This window comes from Ochlerotatus camptorhynchus, unplaced genomic scaffold (genome assembly GCF_037179485.1).
Source record: "Ochlerotatus camptorhynchus isolate MF236.1 unplaced genomic scaffold, CSIRO-AGI_Acam_v1.1 ptg000416l, whole genome shotgun sequence".
Taxonomy (NCBI): Eukaryota; Metazoa; Arthropoda; class Insecta; order Diptera; family Culicidae; genus Ochlerotatus; species Ochlerotatus camptorhynchus.
In genome coordinates this window covers 1,078,107-1,100,673 of record NW_027040902.1, presented here as the reverse complement: position 1 = coordinate 1,100,673, position 22,567 = coordinate 1,078,107, and the positions used below count along the sequence as shown (strand labels likewise).

The following is a 22,567-nucleotide window of genomic DNA, read 5'->3' as shown; positions in this document are numbered from 1 at the left end:
CGACCAATGTAACAAATGTAAACAAACCGAGTTAAGCGATACAAACTGTTGCTCTTCTATCATTGTATGTCATACAAAAACATCCATCCAAATTCACTTTCATTTATTTAAGATAATCATAGGTAAAAAATTGTCCAATGTACAGTTTGAAATGATGGGTACATGATTGTTACTTCGGTCATTCGGACTGCCTAACATGATTGGTGCTCATTTTTCAAAGGCGGGGCCAATCTAAAGTTAGGTACTATACTCTGAAATCTGTGAAAGGGAATCTAGTATCATGTAGACAAAACGTCCAATGCAACACTCATTGATTATGTAATTGAGAAAAATCGTCCAATGTAACATGTCCGATGTACAACTCTACTTGTCAAAACGTCCTATGTGGTTTTTTCTATGTTGTAGCATAAAATTCAAAGTAAAATTGTGATTTTACCGTTTCTTCTGAATTTTCAACTTTATTATACACTGGCTACATTAAAAATAGTATTGCAAAATGTATTGTTTTTAAACAGTTAAATTAATAATCTGTCGAACTTCAACTTCAATTTTCTCAAAATGGTGGATATGTTACATTGGTCTATTTGAAAAGTGACGCGAGAAATGTTTCGACATTTTTGCCGCTTGCCAGTTTGCATTGGTGTGTCTTCACCATGGTCATTGCGAAAAGTATCAAATGTAAGGAAAATATGTTAAAACCCAGTACTCATGCCACCACCAGTGGTTCTCAAACTTACGTTGATTGTGACCCACGTTTCGAAATTCCATAATCTCGTGACCCATCAATATTGTTATAGTTAAAATTATAGTCAATTAAAACAGGCTTCAAATACGTGTAAATCAAGGTTTCTACAATCGCCAAATCAGCAGTTCCATTTCAAATGACGAATTTTTTTTAATTTTTTTGATCGACCTTCTACGATTATGTTGAAACTTTGCACAGTTGTTTGTTATTGTCGAACATGCCATTTTACATATTTAGTTCCGTAGTTTTGTACACGACTAACACTTGAAAAGGGCTTATGGAAAAATGATACGCATCAATAGAAAAACATATATCTCACGAACGATTTGTTTGATTGAGATGGTGTCTTTGAAGAAGTTGCGGACAAGTATTGTGCCTTTCAAGAAAAAAATATACACTGCAAAAAATTATAATTTTTTTTACAAAAACAAATCAAAATTATCGAAAAAAATTAAAATTACTCAAATTGCATATTTTTTTAAATTATTTTTTTATATTTATTATGTTGTTTATATAAAGTAATACCTACTCACACTGTACATTTTCTGGGCAAATCATAAACAAAAAAGTTATGAATTATTGAAAAATAAATATTTTCCAAAATACCACCTACAGTTATCGAATATCTTTCAAATAGTGTTAATATTAAAACACATCAAATTTACAACAAAAAAGCCCACCATGCTTAAATTGCCCAAAGTTGTTATTTTCGAGATACTCGTAGATTAAAACTCACTTGTCGCATAATTTGAGAAATTTTTGCTCTTTTGAGATGTTATGCGTGAATGTTCAATCTTGAATCTATTTTTAACAAAAAGCCCAATTAATTTCCTTAAACTTTGCCGTTCACAGTTTTTTAATCATACGCATGAGTTTAATTATGAGTAAGAGACGGTATGGGAAGTCAGTACACAGCAAAAAGTTAATTTTAATATCACATCAAAGTGGATGCACTTCAATCGTGTCGAAAATATGGTGTAATATTACTTGCCAAAAAGTGCAAAATTATCATTAATACAGTGCATGTGCTGACATTACGTTGCTTTTACTGCATTTGTTTATTTGTTTGGCCATAAAAATTACATGAGATTGTCGACATGATTGAAGTGCATCCTCTTGGATGTAATTTTAAAATTTATTTTTTGCTGTGTAGGTATAACTTTATCTAAACTACAAAATAAATATAAAAAAAAATAATTTAAAAAAATATGCAATTTGAGTAACTTTAATATTTTTTGATAATTTTGATTTTTTTGTAAAAAAAATATCATAGTTTTTTACAGTGTATATTTTTTCTTGGAAGGAACAATACTTGTCCGCAACTTCTTCGAAGACACCATCTCGATCAAACAAATCGTTCATGAGATATATTTTTTTCTATTGATGCGTATCATTTTTGCATAAGCCCTTTTCAAGTGTTAGTCGTGTGCAAAACTAGGGAACCATATATGTTAAATGGCATGTTGGGCAATAACAAACAACTGTGCAAAGTTTCATCATAATCGTAAAAGGTCGATCCGAAACGATTTGCGAATCTGTGTGGAACGTCAAAAATCATCAAGAATCGATTAATTAGCCCTAAAACTATCGTAATACTAGCGACTGATGGACTGTTTGTAAATAAATTTTATTGAATTTCAGTCTTTAAGCGAGTAAAACGATGTTTTTCCTCTACTCCTAAAATTTTAAAAGTTTATTAATGCCAATAAGGAATATATCCACCAAAATGACCCAAAAAACGCCAAGAATATTTTGAAAACGCAAACAAATTTGGATTACGAGAAGCTATGTCAAATTTTACTTGGAAAAGCGCAAATGAATTTGGATTTCGAGAAGCGATGTCTAATTTTCCTTGGTGAATTGCAATCAATTTTTTCTTGGAAAATTGAAATTTAATTTGAGATGCGTTTTACTTGGAACATTGCAATTGAATTTGGATTACGAAAAGCGTAGTCAAATTTTACTTGGAAAAGCGCAGTCGAATTTGGATTACGATAAACGAAGCCAGATTAAGCTTGAAAATCGATTGGAGTGGGTTTCATCTTGGGCACGATAGGGTAAGTTGGGGTTTTTCACAGTTTTGCCCTAAAATCTCCTATTTTGCATGATTTGAATGCTGTATCTCAAGATACCGATTATATAGACGGATGATTTCTTCGGCAAAGTTGATCAAACGGTCAAGGATTGTTGGATGATGGACAGAACAATTCGGAATTCCTCCACTAGGTGGCGCTAGTGAGCATGGAAAGTGAATAAATTTGTGCTGCTGTATCTCAAGACCCTGACTATTTAGACGGATGATTTATTCGGCAAAGTTGATCAGGAGGTCAAGGACTGTTGGATGATGGACAGAACAATTCGGAATTCCCCCGCTAGGTAATGCTAGTGAGCATTTGAAGTTTATATGTTTGTACTGCTGTATCTCAAGATCCTGACTTTTTAGACGGATGATTTCTACGGCAAAGTTGATAAGGAGGTCAATCGATGTCCGTCGATGATTGGCACCAGATTGCAGAAGAGAGACCGACGTTAAATAAAGGAAAAATTAAGGAGGGTGGTTGATTGGGAATCTTGTTGGGAATACAGTTTAATAATAAATCTTGGGAAAAATTGATCATTACCGAACTTTTATCCAGTTTTGCCTTCAGACATTTTTCGGCAAGTAATAGCGTAATGGCAATAAAATGAATGTTGCATGCATATTCTTTTACAGATCAAAGTTTTATGCCATTTTGTGGTTTTGTTTTTCAGATACCCAACAAACATTGAATGTTTAATGAGAGCTTATTCAGGCAAAAACAAGCTAAAAAATAGCTTATTCAGCTGTTAAACAACTCAAATTGTTTATTAGGTATTGCTTTATGTTAGTTCAGATTGAACTGACATTCTTTCCAAGCAAACCATTACAATTTTATCCTCATTTTTCGTGAATTCCTCCACTCGCTTTTTCATTCTCGATAGAAGTATTTTATTCAAACCTGGTTGTACGCGGATATGTTTGTCACAGTACTTTTGTGAGGTAGAACTAATTGATTTGATTTTCGTACAGACCGAGGACCGCTTAGATATGTTCCTGACGCAAAGTTAATCGTTTCTGCATGATATCGCCTAGCTTTTGGTTTTCTCGAAACATTTTTCAATGAATCGAATATAACAGCATCCATCCTTGCTTGGCCTCCTAGTTTTTCGTTCTCAGCTTTCCTCCTTTTCAGCTGCCTCAACTCTTTCCGCAGTTTCAATACAAGACGTTTATATCGTCCAGAAGCTTCCAAGCGACGGTGACTTGTTTGCTGACTCACGTAAAGTTGACGCCGAAGAGATTTAACTTGCTGTTTCAGTCGAAGTATAGTTTCCTCTTTTAGTTTGAGAGACTGTCGTAGTTTTTCCACATTTTTGTGATTGCTATCTTGTGATAGAGATAGTTCGCTAGGTGTTTTGTGGTCTTTCATAACTATGTTCAAAATCGGAATATCGACAGCTTTATGCTCACTAGTAGACGGAGGGGTCTGACTCACACCATATCCTACAAATGTCATTGTGTCTCCGGCAATGAATTCAATTTACATTTCATCCGAAGTACCATCGTTTGTTGGATCTTCAGTAATAGTTTCGGAACCGTTTGGAACAGCGTCGGATAGTAGCCTAAATGAAATCCATAATAGTAAAACCGCAGATAGAATTAACTTCTGTGAATCTATTGAATCACATTAATTACCCTCTATGTTTGTTATTCACGTCGCGAAATGCTGCATCGGGGAAATGATCCGAACAATTTTTTCGTTTTTACATGGCCTGTAGGCCATATGCCTGATACGCTTCCGTTATCTCTTGTGATGTGCACGACTTCACCCACAGTCAACAGCTGTAATTATTTTTTGCTAGGATCATCAATGTATCGTAAAAATATTCCATAACTTACAGTACACTGCGTCCTGGAAAACTATAAAATGACACAGCTCCGAGTTTTCCAGAGCTCCCTTCCCAAGTAACAATTTTGGATTTATGAGGGTTCTGGAGACCATGATTTAGACTTGTAAAGGGCGAACACGAAATTATTGCGACACCGAAAATGTCATGCCAATTTTCTTATAATGTTTAGAATCAAACCAAAATTTTAGGGTAGTTTTATACATATATTTACTTCAAAAATCAAAAGAAAAGTTAATCGATGGAGCCTTGAGTGTAAAATTGAACGCATTTTCGCTTGATGCCCACCATCAAAGTCGTTACAGTGTCATTCGGTACCAGTTTCTCAGTTTTTTTTTCCATTTTCTTAACATGTCCTTCTCGTCTTTGACTGTCTTCTTGCTCTTCCGAAGTTCCCGCTTCATTATTGCCCAGTACTGCTCCACCGGGTGCAGCTCCGGACAGTTTGGCGGATTCATGTCCTTTGGAACAAAATGGACAGAATTGGACTCATACCACTCCAGGACACTTTTAGTATAGTGGCATGATGCCAAATCTGGCCAAAATAGCGGAGCTTCGTCGTGCTGCTGCAAGAACGGAAAAAGGCGCTTCTCGAGGCACTCAGATTTGTAGATCTCGCCATTTACTTGTCACGAAAGGCTCACTCCTCAGTCCACAAGAGCAGATGGCCTGCCAAATGAGATATTTGAAGGCGAACTTCGACATTTTCTTCTTCTTAAATTTGTCGTCCACATCGAACTTGCTCTTGCCGGTGAAAAACTCCAACCCCGGAATTTTCTTAAAATCGGCTTTTATATACGTTTCGTCGTCCATCACACAGCAGCCATATTTTGCCGCTCATCGCGGTTTGGGAAGTTCTGTACCTTGTATGTATGTAGTCCAGCTCTCTTCTTTGCATTCTGGACGTAGCTCTGCGACATGCCGATCTTTTTAGCCAAATCACGGCTTGAGACGTTGGGATTTGCTTTAATCATCCGCTTCACCTTTCCCTCCGTCTTTTTGTTCTCCGGTCCCGGTTTTCTTCCAGCTCCTTTGCCGTGGTCCAACGTCAACCGCTCCTGGAACCGCTTCAACACTCTGGAGACGGTTGAATGGTGAATGTTCAACATTTTTCCCAACTGCCGGTGCGACAGGTCAGGAAATTCCAGATGCTTGGAAAGAATTTGTTATCTCAACTCGCGTTGGTTCACCTCCATTTTCGTTGAATCGAAAAACACGACTTCGAGTTGGACAGCATGTACACAATACACATCAATGAGAAAGTGTGCAAAATTTGGTCAATGGGAAAGTGTGCAAAATTTTTACCCAATGGTAAAAAAGTTATGCTCTGTTGAATGTGTCGCAATAATTTCGTGTTCGCCATTTAGCATGCTTTGAAACCTCGATAAAACTTGTAATGTTACTTGGGTTGACTGTTTCCACAATAGTAATATTCACATTTTCTTTCCATCTCGATAATAATTTCATTTGTTTATTTCAAATAACAAATCAAAACAAAAACTAACTTCTGACAGGTCAATGAGAGTAGCGTCTAGGGCCATCTTATTGATTATTGCTATTTGAATATTTCATTTAAAACGACGATTATGGAATTTTACACAATCTGTGATTCAAGCTTGAATGACTCTGTTAGCACTTTTAACTCCATAATCTCACAATTACATACATAAATTAATTTTTATTTTTATTTTTAAGATACCTTATAATTAATTCTAAATTTAGGCCGTTATAAGCATTTACACATAGGTGTAAATTTAAACTCAGGTTTGCTTCCATATAATTTAAAAAAATGAATTTCTACCCATTGATGGACAGCTCACGACCCACCGGTGTGGCGCAGCCCATAGATAGAGAAACGGCTGGCCACCACTATTTCCCATTCATATCCTTTTCCTACCCTTCACGTTAGGCTAGGCACAAAGCTCACATCGCCTGCCCAGGGTTGAAAGTCTCCTTATAAAGATATAACAAAAAAAGCTCATATCGGTAGAGAAACGTGCCACTTGATAACTGATGCATATGTACTTAAAGCAAATTTGAGCAACAAAAATTATTCAAGCAACGTGTATAATTTTTATTATTATTTTACTACTTAATTAAAAATAATGGTTAGCAAATGTACTCCTGTGTCAAATTGACAGTTGCGGTTACCCAAAATATTATTCCAAGGGGCAAGTCAGCTGTACTCAGAGCAAATAGTTTTGCAGCGAGTAGATTTGAGCAACTCATAATTTTTCAAACCTGATCAAAGTAGTCTCGCTTTGTTCAGCATATACAAACCTTCAATGAAAAGTCGAAACAGACGTCATCTACCTACTCGAGATTTTATTTATTTGAGTTGAAATCATGCATTTCAAGACCAACAATTGAAATGGCCTTAACTCCATTTTGTAAACAAACCTTGTAAAGCCATTTTCTCGCGAACCGAAGTCCGCAAAGGCAAACCAACATAATGAACAGGTAGGGGAAATTATCCTCTACCCGATTGTGGTTTAGGTTTGCTAATGAAGGTTTCGGTTCACGAGAAAATGGCCTTACAAGGTTTGTTTACAAAATGGAGTTAAGGCCATTTCAATTGTTGGTCTTGATTTGTTAAATTTAGTAACCGATAAAATTGTATCAGATTACGTGCAGGACGGCTCATATCTGATAACAGATTGATCGGTGCTATGTGACATCAATCCGCATTAGTCATCAAGATATCGTTAACAGGGATTTGATTCTTATGAAAACATAGGATTTATCGTAGCTAAAGCATTTTTTATAGGCGATGACGGAGTAATCTACCATCGACTCGTGAACTTCAGCTGGTGTATTAGTTTCTGTCTGGATGCACAACCAGAGCGAATAAACCATGCGATATCTACTGAAATCTTATATCAAAGGGCTGATTACCACCATTGATACGACAAGAAGACGTATGCGGCGAGAAAGTTCCTTATATCTAGAAAGTAATAATTGGGAAGGAATGTTATTTGATCGTAAAAATGATCAGTGGTGTTCCAAAACTAGTCGCGGCCTCGGTCGCGCCCATCGGAAGAACAAAACAGGGGACGCCATCAAGAATAGGTTGACGAGAAGTCGTCGAAAGGAGATTGGAAGGAAGTGTAATCTTGTGCTAGAAATGGTACAATACGCACAATATTTAGACCTGAACGAGTTTGTCATGTTTTTCGCTGAAAGTGAAATAGCTATAAATATGGTTTGCATTGTTGTACTATGTAAACAAATACTAACATTAAAAAAATATTAACCTAACTGTGTTTTTAATTTTATAAAATACTCCAATTAACATAATTGTAGAAATTCTTTCTTGATTTCCTGTAATTTGTAAGATTGAGCTGCATAGGCGGACGCGATTCCACTCAGACGATATCCCATAAGCCATAGCTTAAAGGCAGTGAATTCCAAAAGGAATTCCGGAGAATTCCAGGAGAGCTCAGTGTTAAACTTTCCCTGATAGCCTGAACAATAGTTTCAGGCAATTTCATTTTTAATAGCTGGACAGCCTTGTTGGTGCATGCCATAATGCTACTCATGGAAATTCAGCAAAATGCTAAATACTGGGAGAAGGAGAAACAAACGGCGCCACAAGCCGCAATCTCAAAACAGCTCCAATTTTTTCTGCAAATATATCCATGGTCTCCGTTAACTCAAGCCTGGTGGTCGTCTTGGATCATCGTTAAAATCCGTGTATTCTGTAACACCGGACAGAATTATACAATTCAGCAAGTCCAGCATCATTAGTTCTCATCCGCAAGAACTTCAGCACCAGTTTTCACTTGCGTACGAAATTATTGCAGAAAAATATGTCAATCGGTTTCAGCACACCGATGATGACATATTGCAAAACAAAAATCAGGCTGCTATGTGTATTCGATTTTTATCAACGCGAGTTACTAAGAGCGTCTCAGAGTTACTCAAAATTAACTCCGATTTTACTCATGATCAAAAGCTGTCTTGCCCCTTGTATTATTCTTTGCTAGGCCAGGATAGTAGTTTATTTATCTGTCACTCTAAAAACAATTTTAATCGCGTTTCAGCAAGTACACTGAACCAATTTGACATGTTCCTGTTATGTGGAAGTCTAATAAATTTGCGCTATAAGATAATCCATTGAAAATGATATGATTGAAAATGTGTCAGGTAAATTCTATATGAATATCCGATACATTTACAATGCTCATAATTTGGTAACATTTATATGATCGTCATATGATAAATGAAAATCGGTCAAATTATAATAATTAACTGAAATGGATTTGAAACCCATAAGCATAAGCTTTACTTTTTACCACAATATAATATATGTGTCATAAATCAATCGAAGTAAAGTTTATGTGAAAATCACATGAAACTTACTGCTTCTTTTGACACATATATTTAATCGATTTCTAAAAATAAATCGAAAAATAAACATCAGGCAGTGGGAGCTTTAACAGTTGTGTCTTTTTTTTATTGTAGCTGATTTGGGATTCGATCCAGAACTGTTAAGGTGTGATGCTTTCGGTGTCTGTGCTCGATTCCATTGGGCCACAGCTGACTTTAAGATTGAGCTCGTTCAATTAGCATGAAGTAAGAACAGCTCTCCCGACATGGAATGTAGTGCAACGTTATGCTCGTTTTGCTAGAGTGAAGCAAAATAACACTGACAAATTTATGCTCCGTTTCGTTGGTGTCGTGTATTCAAATCTTTCTTAATGCTCCTGTGTGCAATAAAACAACGACTACATTATCACCCCTATTCTGTATTTCGTTTCGAACGAAATTCTCATACAAAAAAATATTTTTTTGTATGAGAATTTCGTTCGAAACGAAATACAGAATAGGGGTGTATATGAGTTCATGGAACTCGTTCATGACACTCAAGTGTGAAGATTTACAATTAGAATCTTAGCTAATTAAATATTGCAGTAGAATCATTTTTTTTCAATCTCAATACATTCTTTTCCGGAACCCCTTATCTTATGAAACAATAACAAACAAAGATTATTCAATACAGTCTCATTGTTGTTAGTAATATTTAGTTCAACTAATCATTTTAATGAGTGTACGATAACATCGTTGAAAATTGTTTCAATAATTTATAAAGAACAATCATGTAAGATGTATTTTAATGGGAGCGATATTCATCCCAGAAAACCATGCCAAAACAAATGTTTGCTGTTGGATTTATTAAAAGGCAAATCTACATGACTATCTAATGATTGGGATAGATCTGTTTACAATCTTTATACCTCAAAAATCAAAGGAAGCTATTCCAATGAGATATATATGTTTTCCTGTACTGCAAAGTTGAATGACAATCCAATAGTTTCTACATGTCTGTTTACACGCGACATATCAACAAACGTCAAAAATCGTTAAAAGCAACTCCAATAAAATATACATGTCTATCTTATAAGATATATCTTTTAGTGAGCAATATTCTTCATGAAAACAGGTATATTTTACTGAGTTTTCTCATAGTGCAAATTTATATGATTTTCCATTAGTTTCTAGATATCTGTTCCCACCCATGACATATCAACAGTTTTTCACCATGAAATATATCAGACAATATTCATATACTTTTTACCTATAGCTAACCACGTTCGAATCAAAGTATTATCAAGTACTAAGTATGTGAAATTATGATAGAAATCATTCCATATCGCAGTCATAGTTTTTAAGTGATAATCCAATGGAATCTATCAATCATCACATAGAATGAATAAATATGCTGACATTGCTATGTTATCAGATGGATCCAATAAACGGTACATGTCGATTTGTTTCAGTGTAAGTGTAAAATGACGTACATTTAGCCACGTACACACATGGTACCGTATTGCACAGAGTACTAGATGGGCGTCTCAATTGTTTTTAAATATAACGTCTACTTTGACACATAATAACTATGTGTGATGATTCTAAACGATACTAAAATTCCATGATAAAATATACGTGCTGCTATAAGCATCGTAGGCAGGGATAATTAACTTTTACAAGTCTCCGGATTTGTGGAATAAGTGACCAAATTTCCAGCCATTACGGTACAAATAGAAGAGAAAAAAACACTTGGTCCGGTCGTTAAATTATTCGCTTGAACAAAATTCCAGTCCTCGTGTCAGTACCTTCCGACCACTGCGACCATCTTGATCCACCCACATCCACCTCCCGAACCGCATCCGCTTTTAACCTCTATTGTTACGTTTCAGTGGTTGAAGTGAAAATTGGTGACGGGAGGGTGTTTGATTATCATCACCCGTTAAATTACAATTTATTTGCGGTACAATTATCATACGTAATGAAATATTATAATGACTTTTCTAATTTTCCTTTGTATAGCCTCTTGGCACGACAAACTTCCGTATTAGTCTCGTGATGGTGTCGATGGAATGGAAGCTATATGTGATACCAAGTTCGGACTGCTAGTTGAAAGAATAATGACACGCGTTGCTCTTGGAAAATGGTTCCGTAAATTAATCGAATGAGCAAACCATGTTCCAAGTACGTATAGTAAACCGGGAGCGGTCCAGCTTTGCTGCAACATATTTCAAACATTGTCACTCGTGCTGTCATCGGGCGAATGTCGAAACCATCCTCCTCCGGACGAACGAACCACAATTATACCACTCCGTTACGTTAGTTGGTGCTTCAAATTTCTGCATGCATGAGTTTGCAGAATGTTGGAAACATAAATTTGTCACCCCTTTCAGCTTGCCCGCGTGTGCATATTTGGTGGAATGTAAAATCCGTTGCCGTCGTCATATGGGGAATGGATTGCAATGGCTTCATCGCTCATCGTAAATCTCGTCCCTTGAATCTACATTGTAGAAAGCCCCAAAGGGCGAGGAACGTCCTCCTATGCTGCAGGCTCCCAGCTTGTGTATATACAGGAACCACCCGAATAGCGCGGAGGCTGGTGCATTCCACCCACCGCTATTTTTCGGCTGTCCTCCAACCAATTGAGCTGATTTTTTTGTTCAAGTACAGTGTCAATCATGGACATCGATTCATCAACAGAAAAACGGCTCAATCGGTTGGAGGACAGTTGAGAAATACCGGTGGGTGGGATGCACCAACCACCGTGCTATTTGGGGGATTCCTGTATATAGTATAGCAGCAGTGCTGACACTGCTTGGGAGGACATCTGGGGAATGGTTCATAAAATTAAAATTTACCGAAAAGAGGGGAACCCGTTGAATGGTTCCATTGTCCTGCGAGGATACGCATCGGTTGAATAGCCGAGAATAATATCCGCAAAGTCTCGACGTCCCGTTTTACTTCGAGGGCTAATATGTTATGTGAGAAGAACGGTTGGCTGGCATGGTCGTAAAGTCAACCGAAATGTTTTTGCCGTGTTTACCGCACTTTCCGAAGAGCAGAGTATTTGGTTTGGGTTTTACCGACGGTATGCATGCTAAACCCTTCGATGAGTTAGTAATCAACTCCGGTTAAACTGAATACAATGACAATTTAAAAGAGGATGATACAGCATATGTGAACGTGTGTTTTTCTGCAAACGGTGCTTCCCAATTTTCTAAATCAGTGACAGGAAAAGCTTCTGCCGGGATTTTTTGCTAATCCTTTCGAGAAGATATTGCGATACATGTTAAATAATGGCAACTGGAGTAGCCAGGTAATGCGCAGTTATAGAAATAATTGATTCACCAGTGTAGCCGGTGATTCCGTACCATTTCATTAAATCGATGTTCAAAACTACACACTTTGAAATAACTACTTTAACACGAGACGTAATCCATATTGGACGTAAATCATGGAACGCAAACAAACATTTCATGTAAAGTTAAGTGGTCTCAAATAGAAAGATAAGCAAGTCGGCGAAGAGAACGTTTGATTGAATTGATTTTCTCATTAACCCTTTATTAGTTCCAAATTCAAAACAAATTACATTTCATTTTAACCTAGGTGCTCCAATTACTATAGTAACTTACCAGCCTTAATTGTTACGATACATATCTAAGTGTTTTTTCATTGTTCCTGGCTTGGCAATTCAGCATTTTAAACAGGTTTTTTAAACCTGCATGTCAGTATGACAATTGAAATCTTAAAACGAAAAACTAAAACTAAATCATATCTAAGTATAAAGGGAACTATTTGTTGCAATTGAGGATTGCAACGATTTTTGCCTGAAATTATTAATTATTTTGTTGGACATTTGTTCTAAAATCTCAACATTCGAAACTATATATGTACCTCGGTAGTACTGTACCAGGGTGGCAACTTCAAAATCATCTTCAGAACTTTGTTCTGAATCCTTTGAAGTGCTTTTTTCCTGATAGTGCAACAACTAGACCATATTGGCACAGCGTAAAGCATGGCCGGTCTAAAAACTTGTTTAAATATTAGAAATTTATCCGTCAGTCAATATTTGGATTTCCTGTTTATGAGACGATACAAACATTTTATATATTTGTTACATTTGGCTGTGATCTTAAAAGTTAATTTTTTGTGAAGTACTAATCCAAGATATTTTACTTCGTTTGACCAGGAAATTGGAACTCCGTTCATAGTGACTATGTGACTGCTACTAGGTTTCAAAATCCAAGCTCTAGGTTTATGTGGAAATACTATAAGTTGAGTTTTGGAAGCGTTGGGAGAAATCTTCCATTTTTGTAAATAATAAGAGAAAATATCAAAAAATTTCCGCAGTCTGCTGCAAATAACACGAAGACTTCTTTTTTTAGCGGAAATACCTGTATTGTCAGCGAACAAAGATTTGTGGCAACCCTGAGGCAAAGTTAAAATGTTATACAATATATGCCCAAGAATGCTACCCTGAGAAACTCCTGCTCTAACAGTTAGTCGATCAGATTTGGAATTTGGATAATTTACCTGCAGAGTTCTGTCAGTTAAATAATTATGAACTAAATTCATAATAAAGCTCGGAAAATTAAACTTTTTCAATTAAGCAATCAAACCTTCATGCCAAACACTGTCGAATGCTTTTTCTATGTCTAGAAGAGCAACTCCAGTTGAGTGGCCTTCAGATTTGTTTGAACGAATTTAATTGGTAACTCTTAAGAGTTGATGAGTAGTTGAATGCCCATGGCGAAATCGAAACTGCTCATCTGCAAAAATTGAGTTTGTATTGATGTGATGCATCATTCTATTTAAAATTATCTTTTCAAAAAGTTTACTTATTGAAGAAAGCAAACTTATTGGACGGTAGGTAGAAGCTTCAGCTGGATTTTTATCGGCTTCAAAATTGGAACATCTTTTGCATTTTTCCATTTATCAGGAAAGTATGCCAAATGGAAACATCTGTTAAATAATTTTACCAAGAAAGACAAGGTACTCTCTGGGAGTTTTTTGATGAGGATATAAAAAATTTCATCATCACCTGGAGCTTTTATATTTTTAAACTTTTTAGTTATAGATCTTACTACGTCCAAATCAGTCCATCAGGAATCATCAAAAATATTTTCCCGAGAGAAAATATTCAGATAATCCCGAGCAACCTGATTCTCAATAGGACTAGTAAGACCCAAACCGAAACTATGGGAACTCTCGAATTGCTTAGCAAGTTTCTGAGCTTTTTCCAAATTTGTGATCAAAATTTTACCACCTTCTTTAAGCGCTGGAATAGGCTTTTGAGGTTTTTTTCAAAATTTTTGTGAGTTTCATAAAGGGTTTGGAACTCGGGTCTAATTTAGAAACATTATTTTCAAAAGTTTTGTTCCTCAGGGCAGAGAATCGCTTTTTAATTTGTTTTTGCAAATCCCGCCAGATAACTTTCATGGCAGGATCGCGTGTTCTTTGATATTGTCTCCTACGGACATTTTTAAGACGGATCAAGAGCTGAAGATCGTCGTCTATTATAATTGTATCGAATTTAACCTCGCATTTTGGTACTGAGGCAGCTCTTGCTTCAACCATAGAAGTAGTCAGAGATTCAAGAGCATAATTAATTTCATCTTTGGTTTGCAAAGGAATGTTTCGATCAAAGCTATATTCCATAAATGTTCGATAATGCTCCCAATCAGCTCCCAATGGTAATTGAAAGTAGAGCTGTTGGGATTAGAAATTATTTCTTGGGATATTTCGAAAGTTACAGCATGGGTAGCCTATTGGCTACAAAGTTGACATGAATCAGTTAAGACCAAATCAATAGTTGAGGGATTTCTCGCTGTAGAAAAGCTTGTTGGGCTGTTTGGATATTGAATAGTGTAATAACCTGCAGAACAGTCATCAAACAGAACATTACCATTGGAAGTTTCATTTAACTGATTATTATGTCAAGAGGACCGCTTACATGTGTCGGTCTCAAGGAAGCGAAATTTACACTTCTTTTTCATAGTGTGTATCAGCCAACAACCAAAATGTGAAAATAAAACTATGCTAATTGGTAACTATTACCACCGTGCGTACAAATGTTACAAGGAGATAAAAGCTGCAACACACTCCTACCCGTCAAAACAGCACAGCATAACGTAACACAAATCAACAGAATCAACACGCAAAAATTTAAATTCAGTAATGACCCGCCCTATTTTTAAAAATATGTTCTAATGTTCGACGAAACTCATTCGCATTTTCAGTGGTCTTATTGCACCAAAGTATACCTTAAACATCAATCTTGATGATGAATGAAAAAGATTCGGATTGTGAAATTATTGACTAACAAAATCGGATCACTACTGCAGTAGTATAAGATTAAACATAAAGCATGGAAGAATAACATTTGCATGTATTTCGGATTTGTATTAACCAATTAAAGATACTCAAATGATGGATGTTGTGTATTTCTCATACAAAAATACAGAAAAAAACTAAAAGATTTCATCCAAGACACAACCGTAGATTTGACGTAGGATTACGTAAAGTAGTTTTGATGTCACAGCAAAAGTATAAAGGCTGACTAAAAGTAAATTGGTACGCCCCAACAACAGTTTGTCGAGTGCTCAAAACCTACAAGTGAACCCTGTGTGTGGAAAGGAATCAGTGGACCTACGAAAAAACAGGAACCAGAGATCGTCAGCTGCAGAGCAAGGTGTTGAGGTGCGTTAAATCCGACCCCGGTCTTTCGATCCGAGATGTAGCCAGAAGGTACAACGGCAACTTTCAAACGGTGCGGAACATCCTTGCCAGGGAAGGATACAAGTCGTACAAAGCCAGTTAACATCCGAACCGGCACATGAAGCAGAATTCCGTGCATGGCTCTTGTACGACCGTGTTTTGACGAAACACAATTTGATCGATGACGAAACATACGTCAAACTCGATTTTAGGCAGCATCCGCAAGCATAGCACAGTGGCCGAAAGTCGGACAAAACCTCAAAAATTGACTTCATTATTTTATTTTTCTCTCAATATAGATACTTCAACTAAGAGAATCCCAAATTTTCAAGTCATTTGGTCAAAAATTGAGTCTTGGGGATTTTTTCAAAGTTGAGGTTTGTGTGATAGTTTTTCAATTTTTATTCTCTTTATTTTATGAGCTTTCTTCATGAGCTCGTTGTAAAACATTGGAAAATTTGGATAATCTGACAATACTGTAGGTGTTTTTGGGCATAAATAATCAAAACATTTCAAGGTTTGTTTGAAATCCATTCGCAAAATTATAGTGTTTTTCCAGCGTGCAAAAATATTGATTTATATGCAATTTTGGAGAAATACTTAGTATTAAGGAGAGCCAGTACTTTTACAGGAAACATCAGAAAACGATGCCATATCCCGGATCTGACGCGAAATTTTGTCTAGTTTTTAGGTATATAGGCCACTCTTTGCGCATTTTTGCGCAAAGCGCGAATTTTTTTTTTATCAAGTCACTATGGAGACGCATGGTTGTGGAGGAAGCAAAATAGTTTGAAGATTGTATTGTATCTTAACATAAATCAAATTACCATCTGAATACTGACTATTTAGTGTAATCCTTATTCTGGTAGGTAAATGGCCGTCAATAAACCACGTAGTCTTAGGGAGAGGGGAGGTGGGAGCGGCAGAGGGGGAGGGGGTCATGACCACGGCCCTAACAAATTTTAGAATTTTTCTACGGACAAAAGACCACAAGGAGGTGAGTGTTACATATTAGGTAAAAAAAACAGTAAGGTGGAGAGGGGGAGAGTGATGACTAAGAATGATTTAGCCTTTATTTGTTAAGACATTTATTTTTGGAGAGGTTTCATTCCAGAAAAAAGTGATTTGAGAGTTTTGATAAACAGTTTGAGTAGCGTTTAAACAGCCAATTACGTAATCAATTTGGGACACCAAAAAATTATTAAAATTTAACTTTTATTTCTATAAACAAACATTTATTAAACAAACTAACATTTATTCATCGCAATCTTCAACTATCAACAAATCTTGCACCTCTTTAGGCAATTCATCTGCCACTACCGTCTCGCGGTGTTACCTGTAGATAATAAGAACGATACGATTAGAATATTAACAGGTAAAAGGTATTAATATTGAAAAATCCTAGTGTGCAAATCAAAGAAAGTCAGTCTTATAAAATGCCATCTTACCATCGTTGCTATTTCCAAATTTAGCACGAGGCTTATCGACGTGTAATCCAAGTTGCTGGAAGAAACTTTTTTGAATTCGAGCTTTAGCATTGTTTTACTCCTCCATATGTGCAGTTTTTATCCATTTTCGGAAGCTAAGTCGGTATGCTATATGTAACAGACACTCAAATGTTTTGATCCAGCAATGTAAGCTACACATACCGTACTCCAGATTATCCGAGATGATAGCTCTGTTGAACATTTCTTCAATGTCGTTAAAATTGGAACTCGTAGCATAGCAAAGGTAGCATCTCTTAGAAGATTTTGTATTGGTGATGGCGTTAACAGTCTTTTCATCAATCATAGTTAACATAAGATCAAATGTGATTAACACCTTCATGCCTGAAATTTCTAATTCGAATGGTTCTAAATTAGAAATTTCGTCATTCATGCGCTCAAATTCTTGTTTTGTTAACTCGACAGTTTCTTTTGCAAATTTCAATGAAACAGGGCGTCAGTATCGCGTAGAGGACGATCGAGGGTTATCCCAAACTACTTCCCGGTCGGTAATTAATCTTAATGGTACAACCGATGTTAAAAAAATGTGAACTAGATTTTCAAATTTATCTTTAACAAGTACAATCAACCGAGAGCAAGTGTGGTTCAGCAATGCTTGTAATTGAATGTTACATACAGTCTCCGTAATTTCAAAGTGCTCAAGTGATGGAAAGCACTCATTTTTCGAAGAAGATATTTTTTCATAGATGGATAAAAATTTTTAACAGGTGCGCGAATGATATTGTATCTTCTTTTGGAAAGTTTTGCGTTGACATATATTGCCAAAGCATATTCAATCGGAATGCTTGTCGTGCAGGTGCCTTTCTTTAGTAACGAAGCCAATTCTGCATTTCCTTCTGCTTGCAAAGCCATTCCTGCAGCGAATTTCAGTTCTTGCGGAGTAAATGATTTACGCAACACTTCTGGTTTTCGCCGCTTGGTTCGATCACAAACGTCTTCAAAATCTTTTGAAGGACGACCACCTACATTCCGCATTGTTGAAGATGATGTTACTTCACCAAAAACAACGAACTCTTCTACCCTAAGAAATTAAATAAAAGCAAAAAATAATCAACCGTAAAAAACATGAAACAATAACTACAAACCATTGCTCATTGGTCTTCAAAAACTAATCCTTTTTTCGATTCGCACTCTGCCATCTTCGTTTAAACTCCTTAAAAAGCTTGGAAACGATCTCATCACGACCGTCTACCGCACATCCAACATATAGCGACACATATTGGTCGACAGCTTTGCGTTTCTGCTCTACACGCACATCGCTACAGTTCAGAGCACCCTCCAATACGTCTTTTCTTTTTTAGTAAACTTCTATAAAATATAAACAAATATTACTTCTTTTTTTTTTATTATAGTCACTTTAACACTCTTGGGTCATTCGTGACTTGTCCGGGGGTGAGATTTTAACTCGTGACTTTGGCGTGAGGGGTATGGATGTTAACCACTACGCCGGGGTCGCCCCGAAATATTTCTTCTAATATAACTAGAAATTTCATTGTGTGTTATCTATACCGTTTTTCTTAGAGCACATTTCCACTAAACCACACAAAGAGTGATTAACAATTTGAAAGTATTTGCTGGAACTCTACTTTTTATCAATATGATCACCGATCACTGATGATTGTTTATCAGCAACTCCGTTCGGTATTGCGAATGTGTATTGACATTTGTTTCACTTTCGACAAGTAAAATGAGATGAGCTATCATCATTCTTTTGTTCGCTGCAGCGCGCTGTATGGTATCTCTTCGACAAGTGAGAAGAAAAGATCAATGTACATTATAGCCCACACTCAGAGGAGCATGTATGAAAGTGTTGAAATGAGATTGGTAAGGGACAGTTCACATTTTACGTAGTTCACATTTTGAGACTATCTGATCCCATTGTAAATCGTAAAAGAAATGAATCCTTATATAACATCAACTTCAGCATTAACTTAGCTCTGAGTTCGCACCTTAAAAACGTCACGTGGTTTATGAACGGTCCCTAAGAATACCAATCAGTTTAGTCAGCTAACATGTGTGTGTAGCTGAATCGATCCATTGAATGAAAAACATAGGTAATCGAACTTTTTTAATAATTTATATGATTTTATAGCTTTTGGGCCACCCTAAGAGCAAAAAATACACAAGTAAATTTAATTTCAATATCAATAATGATTTCAGAACCCCCTAATAACCCTTTTAATCAAAATCTCCATTCAACTAACACATCGTGATAGCTTATTATTGATTACTTTTTACTTAACCCAAAATGAGCTGATTTTCATAATTTAGAACCACCCTAATATAATAAAACCAAAATATATGATGGTTTTGTCCGACCTTTGTATGGAGTCCCGCCACTGTGCATAGGCGCAAAGTCATCTTTTGGCCCAGCAGTCACTACTCCAACGTGGTTCTGGAGTGGTATGCTGCCAACAAGATCGATTTTGTCCCCAAGATAATGAATCCTCCAAATTTTCCGGAATTTCGACCAATCGAAAAATACTGGGCAATTACAAAGCAGCGACTTCGACGAAGCGGCGGGGCAGTCAAGGACATCTAGCAAATGCGAGAAAATGGAAGAAATGCGCTTATTTGGTGTCCGTTTCCACTGTGCGGGCGCTGATGGGCTCCATCGAGAGGAAGGATCAAGATTTCGTTCGAGCTGGAGAAATGTAACCATCTAATGCTGTAACTTTGAAATTTTAGTAAAAGTACTGTAAAGTAACCATTAATTGACTTTTTAAACTTATTATACCACGAATTTCTGTTTTTAAGGTGCTCTGTCGATGTTCATGTAGTACAAGCCAATCCTGGACTATATGTTTTGGATACAAGCTTTTACTCTTTGGTTAACTCTTTTATTAGTCATTTGGCTCTAATGTTCGCCTATGGATCTAAGATAGGCCCATCGCTAAAAATCTGCTATTTATCAATTGTATTTAATTTATATGTATTTGGGACGGTACTAATGGATATTTTTAATTGCTATTGAAAATTTAGTCGATTGCTGAATTTATGTATGGGCTTAAATTAGGGACACTTAGGCCGACATTACATACATTTCCCCTATTCGGGAAAACACATCAATCACAGAATCAGAGCCTACCGGACGGTACCTAAGTTGCTTTTTGATGCAAATAGTTATGGTAATTTATGGTGATCCTGAAAAGGACGATTTTGTCGTGATGGTTGAGTAATGCTAAGCTATCAGGGTGTTCAACACGGATAAGGCTGACGAGATGTATGTTGTTTGGAACGACCCAAGGAACATTGCGGGTTTTATCGCGGTTTTATAGCATTCTACAAGTCTAAATCATGGTCTACAGAACCCTCATACAACCAAAATTGTTACTTGGGGAGGATGACGCACTTGGCATAGATGGCCCACAGCAGCTTGAATAGGCACCGTTCGGCGAGACCAGATGGAATTCGATTTTGAAATCTGTGTTAGGGAAAGTGCTGTTTGCAGGCAATCGGTAATAATTTTGATCACTATTGCAACAGTTGGACATTTGTGTGATTTTCAGTAGTGCCCTATAAAAAATTAATAAAGTGTTTAATTTAGCAGATTCGTAGCAAAATTTCTAATCGATTGGCTTGTTTAGAATTAAAAGTAGAAGGGTCTGTGCCTAGGGGCACGAACGGAAGCTTGACGTAGGATCGCTAGTGGACGGAACAAATGTGAACATTTAGTTCTTTAAATTGATCAATCATCAATTATCTTAACTCTTTCCGTTTTTTATTTGTAAGCGTATCAAATTTGTAGTATGTATTTTAAAGAGAAAGTTGATGAAGAGAATCCAAATGACTGTCAAAACTTGAGTATTTTCGATTCATCTACCCGACTTTAAAAGGTGTATTTTGAATTTTTTGTTATATGTATTTTTAAGTTTTGTGCATTTTGGTATTAAAGTATATTCAATTCACCCCTCATAGGATTTCCTTCCGAATTATATGAATGGGGCGGGGCGGAAAGTATCGTTTGTGCAGAATATGTAAAAAAAGGAGGGACTTCGAGAGATTGAACTCGTGAGAGCTAATTTTCTCACAAATTTGATTTTATTGGCTTTCTGGGGACTGAATATACACCCAAAGCGAATTATTCCCACTTCTCTCAAATTCTATATGGATTTTCAACACTTCCTACCGGCGTGTTCTGGAAAATGTTCGGACGATGATAAATCTCACCAATACATTCGGGCCTACAATTCCACACCTTCTATAGAGACCAGGTTGAACCTTGATAGCTAGCTGCTTGCAGGAACTGATGACCTTGACAAATGTCCAAATAATACTCTTAACAAATGTATGGTGGTCCTGAAAAGGACCGTTTTGTAGTGATGGTTAAGTAATGCTTAGCTGAGCACGACGAGCTACTGATTCCGATCCTAGCCTAGCGGTGGGACTTCTTCCTCCTTCTCTATGGTTGCTCATATGAGCTCTGCAGCTCGCTGCTTGCAGGCAGCCTTTCGTTGTTGTTGTTGTTGTTGAAAGCACTCCTGCTGCTATTGCTGCTGCTGCTGGACCGCATCGAATTCGATTTTTAAGTCTGTGTTAGGGAATGCGCTGTTTTCAGACATTCGGTGATAATTTTGATCACCATTGCAACAGTTGGACATTTGGTATTTTTCAATAGTGACCTATTGAAAATTAACTAAGTGTTCATTTTAGCAGATTGTTAGATAAATTTCCAATCGTTTGGCTTGTTAAGAATTAAAATCTTTCTGCTATTGGTCCTGGAAACCTGACCTCTTCTCGTAATGCTGTGCATTTTGGTTTTTATAAATTGCGTGGATTCTATAAATCCTGTGGAGAGCTATCTAGCCCTGATGTATGTGTTGGTAGAGGGAAAAATGTAAACTTTGCGGGAGACGATGTCTTAACACTCGAAAGCAATTTTGTGAAATATGAAGTAAAACAAATCCTAGCTAGTTCTGCATGATGATTTTGTTTGATTTTATTTATTTGTAAAGTCGCCGGGAAATACCAGCTGGCGATTTGTTTTTTATGATAACTCCTTGCTTGAAAACAGGCAAAAACTCACAAACAGGCTGCTTTTTCATGGTATACAGTGTGATAATTCAATAATCAATAAATTATCTCAACATTTAGTGGCAAAACATTCATAAATTTCGGTAACATACAAAAATTCTATAATCCACATTAAATTTCATATGTAAGCGCCGATCGAAACAATCTTTTCAACGTCACTACAAGGGTGATTGATTAAACGAAAGAAACGAATCGTGCGGAATGAAAGCCGAGGAAAAACTAATTACACCTCTATAGACAGGTTGAGCCTTGAAAGCTAGCTGCTTGCGGGAACTGATGACCTTGACAAAAGTCCAAATAATACTCTTTAACAAACTTTTGGTGGCCCTGA

General features: G+C 36.6%; 1 protein-coding gene and 1 pseudogene across 1 annotated transcript in view; one reads left to right on the top strand and one right to left on the bottom strand.

The window, feature by feature from the left end:
- The window catches only part of LOC135711022 (BUD13 homolog), a 440,257-nt gene that overhangs the window by 35,252 nt on the left and 382,438 nt on the right, over nt 1-22,567 (top strand). The window lies entirely within an intron of this gene.
- LOC135711036 (uncharacterized) lies at nt 3,605-4,281 on the bottom strand (annotated as a pseudogene).